The sequence below is a fragment of the Phocoena sinus genome, chromosome 3 (genome assembly GCF_008692025.1).
Source record: "Phocoena sinus isolate mPhoSin1 chromosome 3, mPhoSin1.pri, whole genome shotgun sequence".
Lineage (NCBI taxonomy): Eukaryota > Metazoa > Chordata > Mammalia > Artiodactyla > Phocoenidae > Phocoena > Phocoena sinus.
In genome coordinates, this window is record NC_045765.1 from 69,686,369 (window position 1) to 69,706,093 (window position 19,725).

The following is a 19,725-nucleotide window of genomic DNA, read 5'->3' on the forward strand; positions in this document are numbered from 1 at the left end:
CTTTTGATGTTTGCCAGCCATCTTTGGCATTCCTTGGCTTGTAGCTTCATCACTACAGTCACATGGCTGTTGTTTTTCTGTGTATCTTCATATCATCTTCCCTCTATGTGTCTGCCTCTGTGTCCAACTTTCCACAGGGAGTGAGGGGCAAATCCAGCCCTAGAGGGAAATGCTTTGCTTCTCAGAGTCCAGTGGAGAAAGGAGACTCCTGTTCCTGAATGCTGCTCCCTCACCTGCAGGGAGAAGCTGCTGGAAGCTAAAACTTCAAACAAAAACCCCTCTTGCAATTGCATCACAGGTGTTGATCCTAGTCTCTAGTTGTATTGGTTTGTTTAAACTTTGTTTCTGGAAGCTACTCACATCACCCAGGTCCACCACTCAGATTTGGGAGACAAACTCAGGAAAGTCTTTATTTCAGTACTTCTTTTAAAGAATCTTTAAAAAGCAACCAGAAACCTTCCAAACATGTATTTCTTTACAGGAAAACCCTCTTAGAACACAGGCAGCATGCCCTCCGCAGTTTCAGAGCTGGTGTGGACAGCACACCTCGAAGGGGCTCAGCCTAGCACAGCTGTCAACTGCCCGGAGCCCTGACTGGGCACAGAGTGCGAAGTTTTTTTCCTGCTAAAACGTAGTTCCCCTTTAACTAAAAGAGAAAAAGAACAGAACAGGGAAAAAGGCTCCTCTGAGATGAGGGTCTTCCTCGCTCTGGCCTGGTGGCAGACCCAGGTGTGGACATTGTGGGCGCTGGGCCTTGTTGGCAGCAGGGATGGTGAAGCTTGATGGTGGGTGGTCTTCCGTGGTGGAGCCCACCTCTCATTCCCCCTCCTCCTCCCCACCAAGCACCGGCATTGGGCACTTGCTCTGACTTAAGCTCCTCTCTCCCTTGGGTGTTCCTCTCCCTCTCGTGTTGCTCAAAATGATGCTTCAGTTTCAGCAGTGGAAAACAGGTATCCATTTATTTTTACTTTGTCGTTTGTTTGCGGTACGCGGGCCTCTCACTGCCGTGGCCTCTCCCGTTGCGGAGCACAGGCTCCGGAGGCGCAGGCTCAGCGGCCATGGCTCACGGGCCCAGCCGCTCCGCGGCATGTGGGATTTTCCCGGACCGGGGCACGAACCCATGTCCCCTGCATCGGCAGGCGGACTCTCAACCACCGCGCCACCAGGGAAGCCCTATTTTTACTTTTTTAACCCAGAATAAGATGCTAGTGGAGGAGACCACCTTCTAGTACTGGGCCAGCCCCATCACTCTGCTGGGCTGCTATGCTTGCTGCCCCTGGTACATGGAGTATATGGAGTCTTGTGACAGTGTCATGCTGCCAAGACAACTGTCTTACAACAGCTTGGGCTGGGAGAGGTGGGCCTGACTCACCTGGAAGGTGCACCTGGAGATGCAGCCTGTCCGCAGGGCACCCTGTGAGACAGATTTGATGGCACATGCCTGGCTGTTGAGGAGATTCCTCTGGCTGGCCCAGGAGGCCCAAAGCTGTTCTTCTAGAATCCCCCATGACCAGTCTTGCCTTTTGGGGTACCCCACCTGTGGGTGGCCTGTTAGCTTGTCCAAAATACCCCGGTGGCAGCATGGGTGGCATGACCAGGTTGGAGGCGATGGGGACTGTGGAGGCTGGGGTAGGCACTGATCATGCTGATCTGGTCATGGGTCTGGAAGCACATGTTCAAAGGCTGGCCCTGGCTGCTCTGATCATAGATTGATCCCGGGATAATGGCTTTCCGGGGTCACACATGGATGTTGTCATGAAGTGGGCTCCAAGGTTGATGGTGATGACTAGCTTCCTGGGCTTGCTGAGCCGCATGAGGCTCTCCTGCAGATTGTTCAGTGGCCCCGCCCCCAGCAGTTGGTTGTAGTTCAGCAGGTGGTTCCAGAGCAGCTGCATGGACAGGGCCCCTGGGTTGCCCATAATGTGCTTTGGTCAGGGCCACATTAAGTGCCTGGGGTTGGTTAAAAATCCAATGCTTTGGTGCTTACCTGCCCACATGCAGAAGATGATAAAATTGTTCCTGAGCCCCTGAAATACATCCACGCTGCCATTCGCCACCTCTTGGTAGGGCTTGGTGTGCAGGGAGTTACTGAGCTGCATGTACTGCGCTGGTAGGAGCATTGGCCCTCATAGGACATGATGACGGACACGATGATGGCAATCTGGTCCAGCTTGGCAGCTGTCTTCATTAGCTTTGTGGTGATCTTTTCTATGTTTGCAGCTTCTGGCCTGTTAGGTAGGAGGTACCTGACCTGATGATCTCCTGGCCCTGGGTCGCACAGAGCATCTTCACATGACCTGCTGCTGTTCTGACAAGGGTCCTTGCAGAAGATGTTGGACAGGAAGGCGCTGAGTGCAGGGTACCTCTGATCCTGGACCTGGAGGCGGATGATGCAGATGGGAAAGGTGCCCAGCACCACCAGGTACTCAAGGAGTGACTGGGACAGCCCAGCCTTGGCTGCCTTCTTGCATATCACCATGAGGCCCAGCTGGCAGTGGTCATCCACAAGGATCAGCTGCTTGGCTCTGAGGACACAGGGACCATGCACTCCAGGGCTCAGTGGCCTGGCTCCCTGTGAAACTGCATCTTGGCAAGCTTCGGTCACCCACATGTACAGCAGGTGACATCTGTGTTCACAAGCAGTTCCCTCTCAGGAGTCTGCTTCAGGGCCAAGTACCGCTTCTGGTCTGCAGAGGACAGCTCCCAGGTCTTGTCCTTCAGCAACTGCAGCTTCTGGAGCTCTGGCATGCTACCTGCGTTCCTGATCTGCTGGTGCAGGGCCAGGATGCACAATGGGGAGCCGAGGACACTGGCGCAGAGCTGCATGACTTTCAGCCTGGTCAGTGGATCTTCTTGGTCAGCTGATCCTTGGCTATGTTAGTTGGGGCACAGAGTAGCACGGGCCCACTGAGCCAGATGGTAGATGATGGTGGCTGAGGTCACATCTTCCCTGTGCCTAGTGGTCCCTGGATCCAGCTCAGTGGTCTCTACAGCACCATCCTCGGAAAGCCAACCTGAGTGTGGTGGAGGTCTTGGAACTCTTGTGCTGTGAAGTACTTGGGCAGCTGGCACTCTCTGATCACGCCTAGCAGTTTACGGTAGATGTAGCCCAACACGGAGCTCTCCTCCACAGCAGATGTTTTCAACACTCTGCATTCTGTCTAACGAGGCTGACTTCCACATGAAATCCACCTGGAAGTTATGAGTTACCTCCAAGGTACGCCCACAACCACTCTGCAGCTCAATGGCCATCTCATTGCCATAATTATCAGGAGCCTTGATGACGTGGCCGATCCCTTTCCACAGGGGCACCGGGTCCCCTTTGTACCACAGACAAATCTTGTTCCCCTGCATGAGCTGCATGTCTCCTAACCAAATTATTACTAAAGCCTGATTATCAAAGTCAGTCTTGGGCAAAGTGAAGTAGGCAATTCTCTTCTTGTTAAGGCCCAGGTGCCACCTGACAGTGATGTTACCTTGACTCTGGGACTCTTTCAGTTTCTTAGAGTAGTTGGTCTCCAGCTTGACCAGAGGGCCAAATATGTTCTGGTACTGGTAAGAGTCCTCCTACCTGGGGATGATATGCTGGGGCCCTGTCTCCACCCCTGGCTTCTCCAGGTCCTCCAAGGTGGTGGAAGGATTTTCCTTGCAGAGCTACTCCAGCTGGCTCATCTACTCCCTGGTGATCTGTGAGCCCACAGCTGTTCCTGCTCAGAAGGGATTGTGATCAGCCAGGACAGGAAGTAGTGGTCCTGGATCCGGGGTTTCCACTGTGAACTCTCTCATCTGGTTTTCTTGAGGCTGCTCTGAGTGGCTTAGGGTTGGCTGCACAGTTGCCCCATGACCCAGGTGGCTTTGGTAAGAATGATGCCAAGGAGGAAGGCCTTGCTGCTGACACAGTCATAACACTCCAGAACCGTCTCCCCCGGGGCCCATCCTTGTGCAGAGTCATCTCTTTGCATTTTGCCCTCAGAGGTGACTTAGAATGTGGCTGCCAGAAGCATTTCCGTGATCTACTGAACCACTCTTGCTGGTATCACAGTAAACCATGCAGTCGGGATCGGGTATTCCCCAGTAGCTGCAGGCATGTATGAGACACCCTTCCTCTAACAAGTATCGTCTTCATCTTCTTTGAAGTTAAACTTGGCCAACTGGCTGGTCTTGCCCACGTTCTCATTCTCGCCTGGTTCTGCAGGATGCGCACGGGTCAGCCCACCTGCGAGTCCACCTGTCCGGCTGCAGCTTCTACACGGACCCGACCTCTAGTGCTGCCACCTTGGGAGGCGCGTCTGTGTCTGGCTGGGGAAGGCGATCTCGGTGCATTCAAACTCCTAGCCCTGCGTGTGGAAGCCTGGGAGGTTGGCTTTCTGCGCATCCAGGAAGGTGCGCATGTGCGGGCTGGGCGGAAACGCCTCCAAGCTCAAGCGGCTGCCTTTTCGCCGCGCGGAGCCCTCAGCCACGCCGAGGTCTAGGCCGCTGCGTAGCTGGGCAGTATCCAAAGGGTCGCAACCGCGCGAGCCGCGCGCCCAGAGCTGCCCTCGCTGCCCTCGCTGCCCTCGCTGCCCTCGGAGAGACCCGCAGCTCACAGCGACTGCAGGAACCGCCGTCACCACGGCCTGTTGTGAGTACGTTGCTTTAATTTTACCTATTCTGTCGGATGTGAGGTGGTCTCCATTGCATCCTTGATTTCTGATATTATTTTTTGTTTTAGGAGTTCCATTTTATTCTTTTGATATAAATTCTAGTTTTCTAGTTGATTTCTCTGTCTTGTCGTCCATTTTACAGTCATTTAAAATCTTTTTCTGAAAACCAGTATCTGGATCACCTGTGCATCAGTTTCTATCGCCTCCCCCACCCCCTTATTTTTTATTTTGTATACCTGGTAAAGTCTTTATTGAATTACTAAAATTATGTGTAAAAATTACAGGGATTCTTGAAATGTTATCTTTCTCTAAAGGGGATTTCTTTAGCTTCTGGCAGGCAATTAGAGTTGGCGTGGATTACTTTAATTCAAACAGGCTGAGCTGATTCACAGCTGGGTTCAAGTCTGTAAGGCTGGTCTATTTCTGGCTTAACCTCAGCATAGACTGTAGCCCTTGTGGTGTCCAATTGAATACTTGGGGGTTTTATCAGAACCCCATCCTTTTGGTGGTTCTTTAATCCCATTTTTAAAATCTCCGCAGAGCCATGAAACTGAGAAAAATCCTGCATAGTTTCTCGAACTCATAGCAGCTAGTTTCTGTGCCGCTTCTGTGCTTCTCAGCCTATACTACTTACAAACTGGCAAGTGCCTCAAGAGGAAAAACGGCTTAGACTATTGGGCTCAGTTCTTTGAACTCTTCTCTCTATAATCTTGGCCTTTTAGGTTCTGGCTGTCTTGATGCCCTTGAAGTCTAATTTTAGTCGTTTTAGGCTCATGACATTGCTGAAGTTCTTTAAAAGACTCTTGACTGTTTAAAGCACAAAACAGTAATAATGGGTATGGGGTTTATAGAATATGTTGAATTAAAACATATGGCTAATATACAAGGAATTGAGTGGGGATTAAGTGAAATTATACCATTGTATAGTTATTGTATTGTTCTTTAATATCTTATGAATTGAGACTGTGGTAAGTTAAGTGTGTGTATTACTATCTATAGGGTAACCATTACAACACATAGGTGGACGCACACAAAGAAGTATTGCTAAAAAATCAATTACATTGATAAAATTGGATAAAAATTATTCTGTAAGCACAGAAGACAATAGAAATAAATGAACAATAGAACACATAACAGATGGGACAGATAGAAAACAAATACCAAGGTAGTAGAATTAAACTGATCTGAACAAAACCATAATTCCATTAAATGTAAGTGGACTAAATGCTCCAATAGAGAGAAGGAAATTACAAGACTGGATAAAAAGCAAGACCTATCTACATGTTGTTTACAGGATATATTTTATAATATCTAAAAACACAAATAAATTCAGTTTGAGGAGTGGAAAAAGATATATAAAGTGAGTACATCTATGACACAGAAATTCCATTTCTAGGTATTAAGCCAAGAGAAATGAAAACATATGTCTATGAAAATGTGTATAAGAGAATATTCATAGCAGGTCTGTACAAAGTAATAGCCAGAGTTTGAAAACAATCCAAGAGGCCCATCAATACGAAAATGGGTAAAGAAATTGTAGTATATTTATACAATGGAATACTTAACAGTTAAAAAGAACGAACTTTTGATTGATGAAACGACATGGATAAATCTTAAAAATAGTATCTGACTGAATGAATCTAGACGCAAAAGAGTACTTATATATGACTTCATTTTATATAAGTTCCAAGAACAGGCAGTTCTATACCATGTTAGTAGAAATGAGAAACTGGTTACCTCTGGGGAAAGCAGACTAACTGGAAAGGGGGAATGAGGGAAATTTTGGGAGTGATAGAAATGTTCTGTATATTAATTTCAGTGGTTGTTACCCAGTCATTGTCAAAATCATTGAACTGTATTATTAAGACATACGCATTTTATTTTTTGTGATTTATACCTCAACAAAAAGTATAAAGTGAAGCATTGCTTAAAAACAAATCTGGACTAAGACATTATTTTGTTCGTTTCTTAATAACAGAAGACAATAGGTGCATACAACTTGTAAAAAAATAATGAGGAAAATTGTGTTTCCAAAAATAGAGCTGGGTTTTTTGCCATCTTATTTTAGTGGATCAGTTAGTAACATATAACCAAATATGAGGCTGAAGCCCTTGAAAAATACAGTAGATCAATGAATTCCTTCTTCCAATGATATGGTTTTCACAGAACTCTTGAATTTAGGTCCAGTGCATATGTCATAGTATGTGTCCAAAATATTGAATAAACAGGGGAAGGAAAGGGTTTGGGTTTAAAGTGAACAGTGTTTGTGCTTTGAGCTGTACGTTGAAAGTAAATAAAACATTAAATAAGGAAGTCTACTCCCTTATTTAAATGACACATACAATTGTTTTATAATTTGAACCGAAAGAAGATTTAACTGGAGCCTTCTGTTCAAAAAGAATTTAAGACAGTATTATAAATATTTTCAAAGCTTTAAGGTAAAGATGGATATAATGGATGAACAGATAGAGGTTCATAATAGAAAAATGGAAACTAAAAAGGGGTCAAATGGAAATTTGAGAAGTGAGATGAAATGAGGTCATAACAACAGACTGGACAATGAGAAAAGATCAGTGAACTTGCAAATCAATAGAAATAAACCAAACAAAAGCCCAGAGTGAAAAAAAATAAAAAGAGCAGTATTGACCTCTTTATTGTAGGACAACATTGGTATTGAACACACATGGAATTGGATTCATGGAATGGAAGAAAAATTGCATTAGAGAAAAATATTTGGAGGAAAAATGGTGAAACCTTTTCTAAGTTAAAACACATTTTGAAAGCTTAATTACTTATTGAATACGTAAGCTCTGTGTGACTTGCAAAGTAAATTTTTCTTATCCAGCAAACTGATATGCCGTTTGAGTTATGATTTTAAGCTTTACTGAGATATAGTTGAAAAAAATCAACTACACATATTTAAAGTGTACAATTTGGTAAGTTTTGACATATGAATATACCTCCCACATTTACTTATGCTCATTTGTAATTCCTCTTGCTTATCCTCTCCCTGGTCCCCAGACAACCAGTGCTCTGAGTTCTGTCAGCAAGGGTTAGTTGGATTTTTTTGGAATTTTATATAAATGGAATGATGCATTATATACTACTTTTGTGTATGGTTTTTCTTTCACCCAGCTTAGTGATTTGGAGGTTCATCCATGTTGTATCTGTAATTAGTTCATTCTTTTTTTATTGCTAAGTAGTAATATAATTCTATTCAATGAATTTTTTTATTGATTCAAAATCAAATCTTTATTAAGTCTCCATTGCATCAGAAGTCTTTCCCACTCTTCATTTCTTTTTTTTTTTAACATCTTCATTGGAGTATAATTGCTTTACAGTGGTGTGTTAGTTTCTGCTATATAACAGTGAATCAGATATACATATACATATGTTCCCTTATCTCTTCCCTCTTGCATCTCCCTCCCTCCCACCCTCCCTATCCCACCCCTCTAGGTGGTCACAAAGCACCGAGCTGATCTCCCTGTGCTATGCGGCTGCTTCCCACTAGCTATCTATTTTACATTTGGTAGTGTATATATGTCCATGCCACTCTCTCACTTTGTCACAGCTTACCCTTCCCCCTCCCCATATCCTCAAGTCCATGCTTCAGTAGGTCTGTGTCTTTATTCCCGTCTTACCCCTAGGATTTCCATGACCCTTTTTTTTTTTTCTTAGATTCCATATATATGTGTTAGCATACAGTATTTGTTTTTCTCTTTCTGACTTACTTCACTCTGTATGACAGACTCTAGGTCCATCCACTTCACTACAAATAACTCAATTTTGTTTCTTTTTATGGCTGAGTAATATTCCATTGTATATATATGCCACATCTTCTTTATCCATTCATCTGTTGATGGACACTTAGGTTGCTTCTATGTCCTGGCTGTTGTAAATAGAGCTGCAATGAACATTTTGGTACATGACTCTTTTTGAATTATGGTTTTCTCAGGGTATATGCCCAGTAGTGGGATTGCTGGGTCATATGGTAGTTCTATTTGTAGTTTTTTTAAGGAACCTCCATACTGTTCTCCATAGTGGCTGTATCAATTTACATTCCCACCAACAGTGCAAGAGGGTTCCCTTTTCTCCACACCCTCTCCAGCATATATTGTTTCTAGATTTTTTGATGATGGCCATTCTGACCATTGTGAAATGATATCGCATTGTAGTTTTGATTTGCATTTCTCTAATGATTAATGATGTTGAGCATTCTTTCATGTGTTTGTTGGCAATCTGTACATCTTCTTTGGAGAAATGTCTATTTAGGTCTTCTGCCCGTTTTTGGATTGGGTTGTTTGTTTTTTGTTATTGAGCTGCATGAACTGCTTGTAAATTTTGGAGATTAATCCTTTGTCAGTTGCTTCATTTGCAAATATTTTCTCCCATTCTGAGGGTTGTCTTTTGGTCTTGTTTATGGTTTCCTTTGCTGTGCAAAAACTTTTAAGTTTCATTAGGTCCCATTTGTTTATTTTTGTTTTTATTTCCATTTCTCTAGGAGGTGGGTCAAAAAGGATCTTGCTGTGATTTATGTCATAGAGTGTTCTGCCTATGTTTTCCTCTAAGAGTTTGATAGTGTCTGGCCTTACATTTAGGTCTTTAATCCATTTTGAGTTTATTTTTGTAGCTCAGCTGGTAGAGCGGAGGGCTGTAGGTGTTTGATTATCAATGAGTTTTTAAAACTGATAATACTAAGCTATGGTGATGATTGCCTCAAGCAGAAGGTGAAGAGATTGATTGGGAAAGGCCTAGAGGGAAGTTTCTGTAGTATGGGTGCTGTTTATAGGGTGTACACATATTTTAAACCCCATTGGACTATATTCTTAAGATATGTGCAGTTCACTGATTGTAATTTATACCTCATGAAAAGAAAAGAGAAGGCAGTGTATGAAAAATAACCAGGTATACTGCCTGATTGCCATAATAGTTGATTGATATTATCATGTGCTTAGGTCAGTTATCTATTTTTAATGTTTTTGGTTATCCACAAGGACTATCTTTAGATAGTTTTTTAAAGCATTTTCCTGTGATTTACCTCTTCTGTGAATGCTAATTTAAGAAAAGTGTACTTTATGATAGCTTTTATCAAAATACTTTTACTCCCCCCAAGTTGTCTTTATGGAAATAAAATTTATGCCCCAAATTGACTATACCTATGATAATTCCCAATATATTAGAATGGAATTGCTAATGTTAAAGCCTCATTTTTAAAATTTTTTCTTTATCAATAAAGTATAATAAAATACCAAGCATCCCTTATATCAGATAGACTTAAATTCTGTCATAAAAATTGAGATGTAGGGGCTTCCCTGGTGGTGCAGTGGTTAGGAATCTGCCTGCCAGTGCAGGGGCCACAGTTTCAAGCCCTGTTCCGGGAAGATCCCACATGCCATGGAGCAACTAAGCCCATGTGCCACAACTACTGACTGTGCACTCTAGAGCCCCTGAGCCACAACTGCTGAAGCGTGCATGCCATAACTACTGAAGCCCACGCACCTAGAGCCCGTGCTCCACGAGAAGCCACCACAGTGAGAAGCCTGCACACTGCGACAAAGAGTAGCCCCCATACGCAGCAACAAAGACCCAACACAGTCAAAAGTAAACATAAATAAATAAATTAAAAAAAATTGAGATGTTATTCAAACTAACTTGTAAATCAGATAATCTCAATTAAATAGCATATTTTTATTGAATGACAAGTGATTGAAATCTAAGCATTCATTTATTCATTTGAACATTTGTTAGCTACTTACTGTAAGAGTAGATGTACAGTTTTATGTGCTTTACCTACCGTAGGATATCTTTGGTCTTCTCAATATTAAATATTAGCTTCTATAGAAAAGTGATCACATTTTTTATATGGTCTGGTATATATAGCTCAATATTAAACTGTATATAATTAAGCTATATTCAGTATTAGAGTATTATTGAATATACCGAATATTGCACTCAATATTATACTCTATATTAAGCTATATGTAACCTAAGTAAAGGGTGTTCTGTTTATCAGAGCCTCCTGGTGCCTGGACCACCTCTTGTAAACAGTCTTTTCTGTTCCATCTTCAGTTTTGTTTAAATGTCATTCATTATGGCAGAGCAAAAATGTATACTGTAGTGTCCAAGTGTCTTTGAAAAATAATTGCTCATCCAGATAAATCTATAGTGCCCCAGCTTGAGTGTTGCTTCTGTAGGGTTTGGATTATTATGACTTTCCAATTAGAACCTCAGTACTATAATTACCATTTAATTATAATTTATCTCAGTACTTACTCTTCTTACCTCAATATCCCATCATCTGATGCTCTGATGGCAGCCAAAATGGGACCAGGAGCCTCAGTGCTGAGCTATTCTTGTGCTATGAGAACTCTAACATTACTCTTCTGAATGGAAGGAGCTCTCCAGAGGTTTCTGTTTGGCCCTAAAAAAGATTCAAACTACTTGGCTTATCAGGCCTTCTGAAGAGTGGCCTCTTTTGGTTCCCTGACCTTGCTTCTGCCTCTCTCCCCCTTTGCTCATCACTCCAGTTGCTCAGGCCTTCCCTCTGACCGCAGTGACTGACAAACTCATTCCTGTGCTTGGGTACTTAGAACATTCTTCCTCAGATCTTCACAAGCCTGGTTCTTTCTTTCCTTTTCTTTTTGTCTTTAAATCAAAGTATAGTTGACTTATTATTTTAGCATCAGGTGTACAGCATAGTGATTTGATATTTTTATATATTATCTGTATGTCTTCTTTGGAACAATGTCTGTTCAGGTCTCCTGCCCATTTTTAATTGGATTTTTTTTTGATATTGAGTTGTATGAGTTCTTTCTCTATTTTGATTATTAGTCTCTTATTACATATATCATTTACAAATATTTTCTCCCATTCAGTAGGTTGTATTTTCCTTTTGTTGATGGTTTTCTTCACTGTGCAGAAGCTTTTAAGTTTGATTAGGTCCCATTTATTTATTTTTTGCTTTTGCTTTCCTTGCCTGAGGAGATAGATCCAAAAGTATATAGCTGAGACCTATGCCAAAGAGTGTGCTTCCTATGCTTTCTTCTAGGAGTTTTATACATTTAGGTCTTTAGTCCATTTTGAGTTTACTTTTGTATATGGTTTGAAAAATTGTTTTAATTTTATTAGTTTACATGTAGTTGTCCAGTTTTCTGAACACCACTTATTAAAGAGACTGTCTTCCCCATTGTATATTCTTGCCTCCTTCATCGTAGATTAATTGACCACATGTGCATGGGTTTATTTCTGGTCTCTTTATGTTTTTCCATTGGTCTATATGTCTTTTTTTTGTGCCAGTACCGTGCTCTTTTGATTGCTGTAACTTTGTAGTATAGTCTGAAGTCAGGGAGCATAATACCTCAAGCTTTGTTCTTTTTACTCAAGATTATTTTGGCCATTTGGGGTTTTTGTGGTTCCATACAAATTTTAGGATTATTTGTTCTAGTTCTGTGGAAAATGTCATGAATATTTTGATAGAGATTGCATTAAATCTGTAGATTGCTTTGGGTAGTGTGGACATTTTAACAATATTAATACTTCCAGTTGATGAACATGGGATATCTTTACATTTACGTGAATCATCTTCAGTTTTATTCATCAGTGTGTTACGGTTTTAAGAGTATGTGCCTTTCACCGCCTTGGTTAAATTTACTCTTAGGTATCTTATTTATTTATTTATTTTGACTGCATTGGGTCTTAGTTGTGGCACATGGGATATTCGTTGAGGCATGCAGGATCTTTCGTTACAGTACACAGTCTCTTTGTTGCGGCGCTTGGGCTTCCCTCTAGTTGCAGCGCTTGGGCTTCTCTCTAGTTGTGGCATGCAGGTTTTCTCTCTCTAGTTGTGGCACGTGGGCTCCAGTGCATTTGGGCTCTGTAGTTTTGAGGCATGGGGGCTGTCTCGTTGAGGCATGCAAGCTCAACGTAGTTGTGGCACATGGGCTTAGTTGCCCCACAGCGTGTGGGATCTTAGTTCCTTGACCAGGGATCAAACCCGCATCTGCTGCATTGGAAGGTGGATTCTTTACCACTGTACCACCAGGGAAGTCCCAAGGTATCTCATTCTTTTGATTCAATTATAAAGGGGATTGTTCTCTTACTTTTTCTTTCTAATACTTTATTATTAGCATATAGAAAAACAGCAGATATCTGTATACTAATCTTGTATTCTACAACTTTACTGATTCATTTTTTACTTCTAATAGTCTTTTAATGGAGACTTTAGAGTTTTCTGTATGTATAATAGTATCATGTCATCTGCAAATAGTGACAGTTTTGCTCTGCCCTTCCAATTGGGATGCCTTTTATTTCTTTTTCTTGTCTGATTGCTGTGGCTAGGACATCCAGTTCAATGTTAAATATAAATGGTGAGAGTGGATATCCTTGTCTTGTTCCGGATCTTTCAGCTTTTCATGGTTCAGTGTGATGTTAGCTATGGGTATGTCGTAAATGGCCTTTATTATGTTGAGATCTGTTCTGTCTGTACCAACTTTGTTGAGAGTTTTTTTTAATCATGAATGGATGTTAAATTTTGTCAAATGCTTTTTCTGAATCTTTTGAGATGATCATGTGATTTTTATTCTTTGTTTTGTTAATGTGCTGTATCATCACATTGATTGATTTGCAGATATTGAACCATCTTTGCATCCTGGGATATGTCCTATTTGATTATGGTGTATGATGCTTTTTATGTATTGAATTTGGCTTGCTAATATTTTGTTGAGTATTTTATCTATATTCATCAGAGATGTTGGCCTGGGATTTTCTTTTTTGCAGTGTCATTGTCTGGCTTTGGCATCAGGGTAATATTGGCCTCATAGAATGATTTTAGGAGTGTTGCCTTCTCTTCAGATTTTTGAAATAGTTTGAGAAGGATAGGTATTAATTCTTCTTTATATGTGGTAGAATTTCCCTTTGAAGACATGTGGTCCTGAACTTCTGTTTTTTGGGAGCTTTTTGATTACTGATTCAATTTCAGTACTAGTAATCAGTCTGTTCAGGTTATCTATTTCTTGCTGATTCAATCTTGGAAGCTTGTATGTTTCAATTTCTTCTAAGTTGTCCAATATGTTGGCATATAACTGTAGTATTCTGTTATGATTGTTTGCATTTCTGTGATACCAGTTTTAACTTTTCCTCTTTCATTTCTAATTTTGTTTATTTGGGTCCTCTCTCTTTTTTTCTTAATGAACCGGGATAAAGACTTATCAATTTAGTTTATCTTTTCAAAAAGTAGCTCTTGTTTTCATTGATATTTCTAGGGTTTTTTGTTTTTTTGGTTTCTATTTATTTCACTCTGATCTTTATTATTTTCTTTCTTCTGCTGACTTTGGGCTTTGTTTGTTTTTCTTTTTCTAATTCCTTTTGATGGTTGTTTATTTGATATTTTTCTTGTTTCTTTAGGTAGATCTATATTGCTATACACTTCCCCCTTAGAATTGCTTTTGCAATGTTCCATAGATTTTGGAAAGTTGTGTTTTTACTTTCATTTGTCTTAGGGATTTTCTGATTTCCTCTTTGGTTTATCTGTTGATACATTTTTTAAAAATAGCGTGTTATTTAGTCTCCATGCATTTGTGTTTTTTCTATTTTTCTTCCTGTAATTGATTTCTAACTTCATACTGTTGTGGTCAGAAAAGATGCTTGATATAAATTATGTCCTCTTAAATTTACTGAGTAATGTTTTGTGGCCTAGCATGTCATCTATCCTGGAGAACGTTCCGTGTGCACTGAAAAAGAATGTGTATTCTGTTCTTTTTGTATGGAATGTCCTATAAATATCTATTAAGTTCATCTGGTCTAAAGTGTCATTTAAGGTCTCTGTCTCCTATTGATTTTCTGTCTGGATGGTCTATCCATTGATGTAAGTGGAGTGTTACATCTCCTACTATTACTGTATTCCTGGCAGTTTCTCTCTTTATGTTTTTAATATTTGCTCTATATATTTAGGTGCTCTTATATTAGGTGCATGTGTATTTAACATGTTATATTCTCTTCTTGTATTGACCCAGTTATCATTATATAATGCCCTTCCTCATTTTTTCATATAGACTTTTTTTTAAAGTCTACTTTGTGTTATATGAGTGTTGCTCTCCTGGGTTTCTTTTCACTTCCATTTGCATGGATATCTTTTTCCATCCTCTTACTTTCAGTTTGTGTGTGTCTTTAGCTCTGAAGTTGGTCTCTTGTAGGCAGTATATAGATAGATCTTGCCTTTTTATCTAGTTAGGTACCTTACATGTTTTGGTTGGGGCATTTAGTTCATTGACATTTAAAGTGATTATTGATTGGTATGTAATGGTTGCCATTTTGTTACTTGTTTTTTATTTATTTTGTAGTTCTATTTTTTTTCTTCTTTTAGTCTGTTCCCTTGTGGTTTGATGATTTTCTTTAGTGTTAATGTTTGTATCCCTTTCTCTCTAATTTTTGTGCATCTGTTGTAGGTTTTTGATTTGTGGCTACCACGGAGTTCATGTGTATTGACCTATAATTGTACTACTTGTTTTAAACTGATAATTATTTGAGTTCAAATCCATTCTAAAAGATCTGCATTTTTACTCCTCCCCCACGTTTTATGTTTTGATGTCATATTTTATATATTCATGCCTATCTCTTTACTGTCTATTGTAGTTATAGTTGACTTAAAGAGTTCTCTATTTTAACCTTTGTACTAGCTTATTTAAATTGTTGATGCACTGCTTTTCTATATATTTGCCTTTACCAATGACTTTTTCCCTACCTCCATTTTCTTATTTCTTGTTGTAGCCTTTTCTTTTTCTCTTAAAGGAGAACTTTGAACATTTCTTGTAAGGTTGGGTTAGTAGTCATTAATTCAGTTTTTGCTTGTCTGGGGAACTCTTTATCTGTCCTTCAATTCTGAATGATTACCTTGCTGGGAAGAGTATCCTAGGTTGTAGGTTTTTTCCTTTCAGTAATTTAAATATATCATGCCACTCCCTTTTGGGCTGCAAAGTTTCTGCTAAAAAAATCAGGTGATAGCCTTATGGGCATGCCCTTGTATGTGATTATTTTTCTCTTGCTGCCTTTAAAGTTCTTCATTTCTAACTTTTGCTATTTTAATTATGAGGTGTCTTGGTGTGAGTCTCTGGGTTCATCTTGTTTGGGTCTGTCTGTGCTTCCTGAACCTAGATATTTGTTTCCTCCTTCAGGTTAGTGAAGTTTTCAGCCATAATTTCATCAAATACATTTTTGGTCCCCTTCTCTCTCTCTTTTTCTTCTGGGACCCCTGTAATGAGAATGTTAGTATACTTGACGTTGTCCCAAATGTTCCTTAACCTATCCTCACTTTTAACGATTTGTTTTTCTTTTTGCTGTTTTGATTAGGTGATTTCCACTTTTCTATCTCCCAATCCCGTACGCATTCTTCTGTATTGCCTAATCTATTGTTGATTCCTTCAAGTGTATTTTTCATTTCAGTTATTAAATTCTTCATCTCTAACTGGTTCTTTTTTATATTTTCTAGTTCTTTGTTGAAGTGCTGATTGTGTTCATCTATTCTTTTCCCAAGTTAGGTTAGCATTTTTATTACTATTGCTTTGAATTCTTTATCAGGTGAATTATCTTTGTTTCATTAGGAATTTTTTCAGGGGTTTTATCTTTCATTTGCAACATGTTCTGTTTTCTTATTTTGCTTAACTTTCCCTCTTTGTTTCTAAGAAATTAGGTGAAACAGTTACTTATCGCGGTCTTGATGGTATGTCCTTTTGTGAGAGTGTCCCTGTGTGTTCTGCATGTGCCTAGTGGCTTTGGTGAGACAGCTGGATCTGAAGTCATCCTGGACCACGACTTCCCTGGGGTGCGATGGCAGCCGCTGCCTTGGTGGGAATTTGGTAGTGTTTGAGTTGGAGGGGCTACAGCAGAAGCCATTTGAAAGCTGAGATTTCCCCTAGGCTGAATGGTAGTCACTGCCCTATTGGGGTTGAGGCCAGTGCCCATGCTGCTGGAACAGGAGCTCTGAGGGAGGTGATGGCAGACTCTACCTTGGTTGGGGGGCATGTCCAGTGCCCAAGGGCTTGGGGTTGCACTTGTGAGCTGGTTCCAGTTTTTCCCTGGTTTACTCGCCTTGGTTAGAGGCTGGGTTGGGGCTGCAGGCATTTGACCCACACTACTGAACTTGCTCTTCTCCTTGCCAAGTGCTCATAAGTGGGCACATGCTGGCAGTGGCAGTCTCTGCCCTGACCCATGGCAGGCCCCGGCCAAGCTGGTTCACCTCCTTCCTAAGTGTGCACAGGCACATGTGCTGGCAGTGGCTGTGGGTCTTGACTAAATTGCTTCTCTGCCCCTCCTCTCAGACTCCCTGTGGCTCTTTCTTTACAGCCTTAGTTGTAGAAGAGCTGTTCTGGTGGTCTTCAGATGGTTCTCAGCAAGGGTTGAGATATCACCACTCCCTGGGATGATCAGCCCTCGGTGGCAGGTGATTACATTGGATAAATTTGGCCATTGAAGGAGCAATGTTTTGTTCCTTCTGGGAGAGGCACTTACTCTAGATGTAGGTTTGCCTTTCCTGCATGCAGTGCGTCTTCAGTCAAAACTACCATCTGAGGACTCACAGATAAGGCCTGGGTCGGGGAACTGTTGGGACCTCCTGGGGGTGAGGAGTGGGACAGGGGGCTGGTCCTCTGTCTTTCCTCACATGGAGACCCTCCTTTGCCTCCACTTCCATCCAGGCCCTGCCTCATGTCCCAACTGGGTTTAAATAGCTCCTCCTCCAGGAAGCTGTCCTTGATGTCAGCCCCTACCCCCACCCATTAATGGGATGGCTCTTTCCTGTTTTGTGTATCAAACTCTCCCAACAAGTGTAAGATCCAAGGGTTAGAGCCAGAGAGGGTCCTGCCCATTGGGACCCCTGATTTCTACACTTCCCTACAGTGAGACCACAGCTGCTCACCTCTCTCCTTTTCAGAAAGTTGATCACCTTGCTTTGGAAGGCAGACAGCCAAAGTCTGTCAGAAACAGACCTCTGAGCCCATAACTAGCCCCCATCAACACCCCTTCTCATACCGCACTACTGCCAGGGCCCAGCAGGGGACACACACGCCCAGAAGCAGGAGTTGGACCTGGGCTTGGCTCTGGGCTCCAGAGATGGGGCAACAGGGGAACTGAGGCCAGAGACCTTCTAACTCAACTTTCTCTGATGACAAACGGGCCGACTCAGACCTTAGGCAGGAAGGGACTCCCTCCTTTCTAACCACAGGATCCCCCCCCACCCCACGCCCAGGCTCACTCACCTCCAGATAATCCTCCATCACAGTGGTCAGCTGCAGCAGGTAACAGGAATGTGTTGAGGAAGGGGATGCAGTCCTCTGCCATCAGGGTGGGGTTGGTAATGAGCGCCCCCTCTCAGGTGCTGCAATGGACCCTCCACTGATAGCCCTCACCCTCAGTCTCCTGGCCCAACCTAGACTCCCACATGGAGCAGCTGGGACCCTTAGTAGCCTCCTCCAAATCTCCCTCCCGTCCCCTGCCAGAACACCAAACTTCCTCTAGTCGCCTCTCAGGGCTGGCTTTTGGCACATTCCAGGCTATATGGTTCCTGACTCCTGCCCACCCCGAAACCATCCTGTACCTAGCTCTTCCAGACCCTCCTTCTGGTCACTTCCAGAGCAGTCAGTTCAGGTTCTCTGGCACCAGGATGAGGGCTGGAGAAGGTAGGGAGAAGTAGGTCCACACATCCACAGATTGAGCTGGACCTACAATGGAGATAAGTTTCCAGGGGATGGTACAGCCCAGCCTCCGCTCTTGTCCCCAGGGTCCTGGGACCTTACCCACAGTTCTTTTTCACTACTTTCCTCCTGGAGTGGAAGCCACAAGGCCTCGCTTTTCCATGGGAATCAAAAGATGTGTGAGATCCAGCGTTTTGCCGGTCCCAACCCTCTTGTACTGTCCCACCCTGTTCTGTAGAGGCAAGAGGCCCTCCTTCCACACCCAGAGGCCACTCACTGTTTCAGTAAGTCCTGTGGTTCATCATCCTCATCAGAAAATAGGAAGATGCCTCCAGATGTGTAGAAGCCTATGATGGCATCACATGTGATGTACGTGGACAGGAGCTGTGTATGGTATCTAGTGTGCATGTCCAACTCTCTGTCTAGTATTGAGGCCCGGGGATTGTGTCTGCTTCATTCACTGAGTTATGTTAAGTATCTCAAAAACTGGCTGCATGTAGTAGGTGCTTGATCTGCATTTTTGAATGAATGATCTCCAAGCACAAGCATCCCAGATATCTGGGTGGTCCTGGGGCCCCTCTGCTGCTTCCAGAGATCCCTCATCTGGCAACACCAAGGACAAGGATCAGATCAGCTAGAAGAAATCTCAGTCTCCTTGACAAATGGAAAAACGGGGTGCTTTCCACGTGCTTTTCCACACTGAGAAGGGCCAGAGGTTATTGAGGCGTGAGGCGGATGTGTTTTAATGGGGGAGGGAGAAAAAATAAAGATGGACAACCATAAACATGGATGGACCTAGGGGGTTTCACATATATGTGGAGTCTAAAAAACAAAACAAATAAGAAAACATACAAAACAGAAACAGAGTCACAGATACAGAGGACAAGTATGTCGTTGCCAGAGGGGAGAAAAGTGGAGGGAGAAGTAGGTGAGGGCAGTTAAGAGGTACAGACTTCCAGTTGCAAAATAAATGAGTCACGGGTATGAAATGTACAGTGTGGGGAATAAAGTCAATAACTATGTAATATCTTTGTATGGTGACAGATCTTAATAGGCTTGTGATAATTTTGAAATGTGTAAAAATGCCAAATCGCTACATTGTGTAACAGGAACTAACATAGTATTGTAGGCCATTTATACTTCAAAAACAAATGAACAAACTTATAGAAGAAGAGATTAGGTTTGTGGTTACCAGAGGTGAGGGTTGGGGAGGGGAAATTGGATGGAGGCAATCAAAAAGTAGGAACTTCTAGTTATAAGATAAATAAGGATGAGGATCTGTATATTTTGTATCTGTATCAGGTGATAGATGTTCACTAAACTTTGGTAGTCTTTTCATGATGTATGTAAGTCAGATCATTATGGTGTGGACCTTAAATTTAAACAGTCCTGTATGGCAA

General features: G+C 42.0%; 1 pseudogene; it reads right to left on the bottom strand.

The window, feature by feature from the left end:
* Nucleotides 1–574: 574 nt before the first annotated feature.
* On the bottom strand, nucleotides 575–17,972 carry LOC116751047 (annotated as a pseudogene).
* Between the last annotated feature and the right edge of the window lie 1,753 nt (nucleotides 17,973–19,725).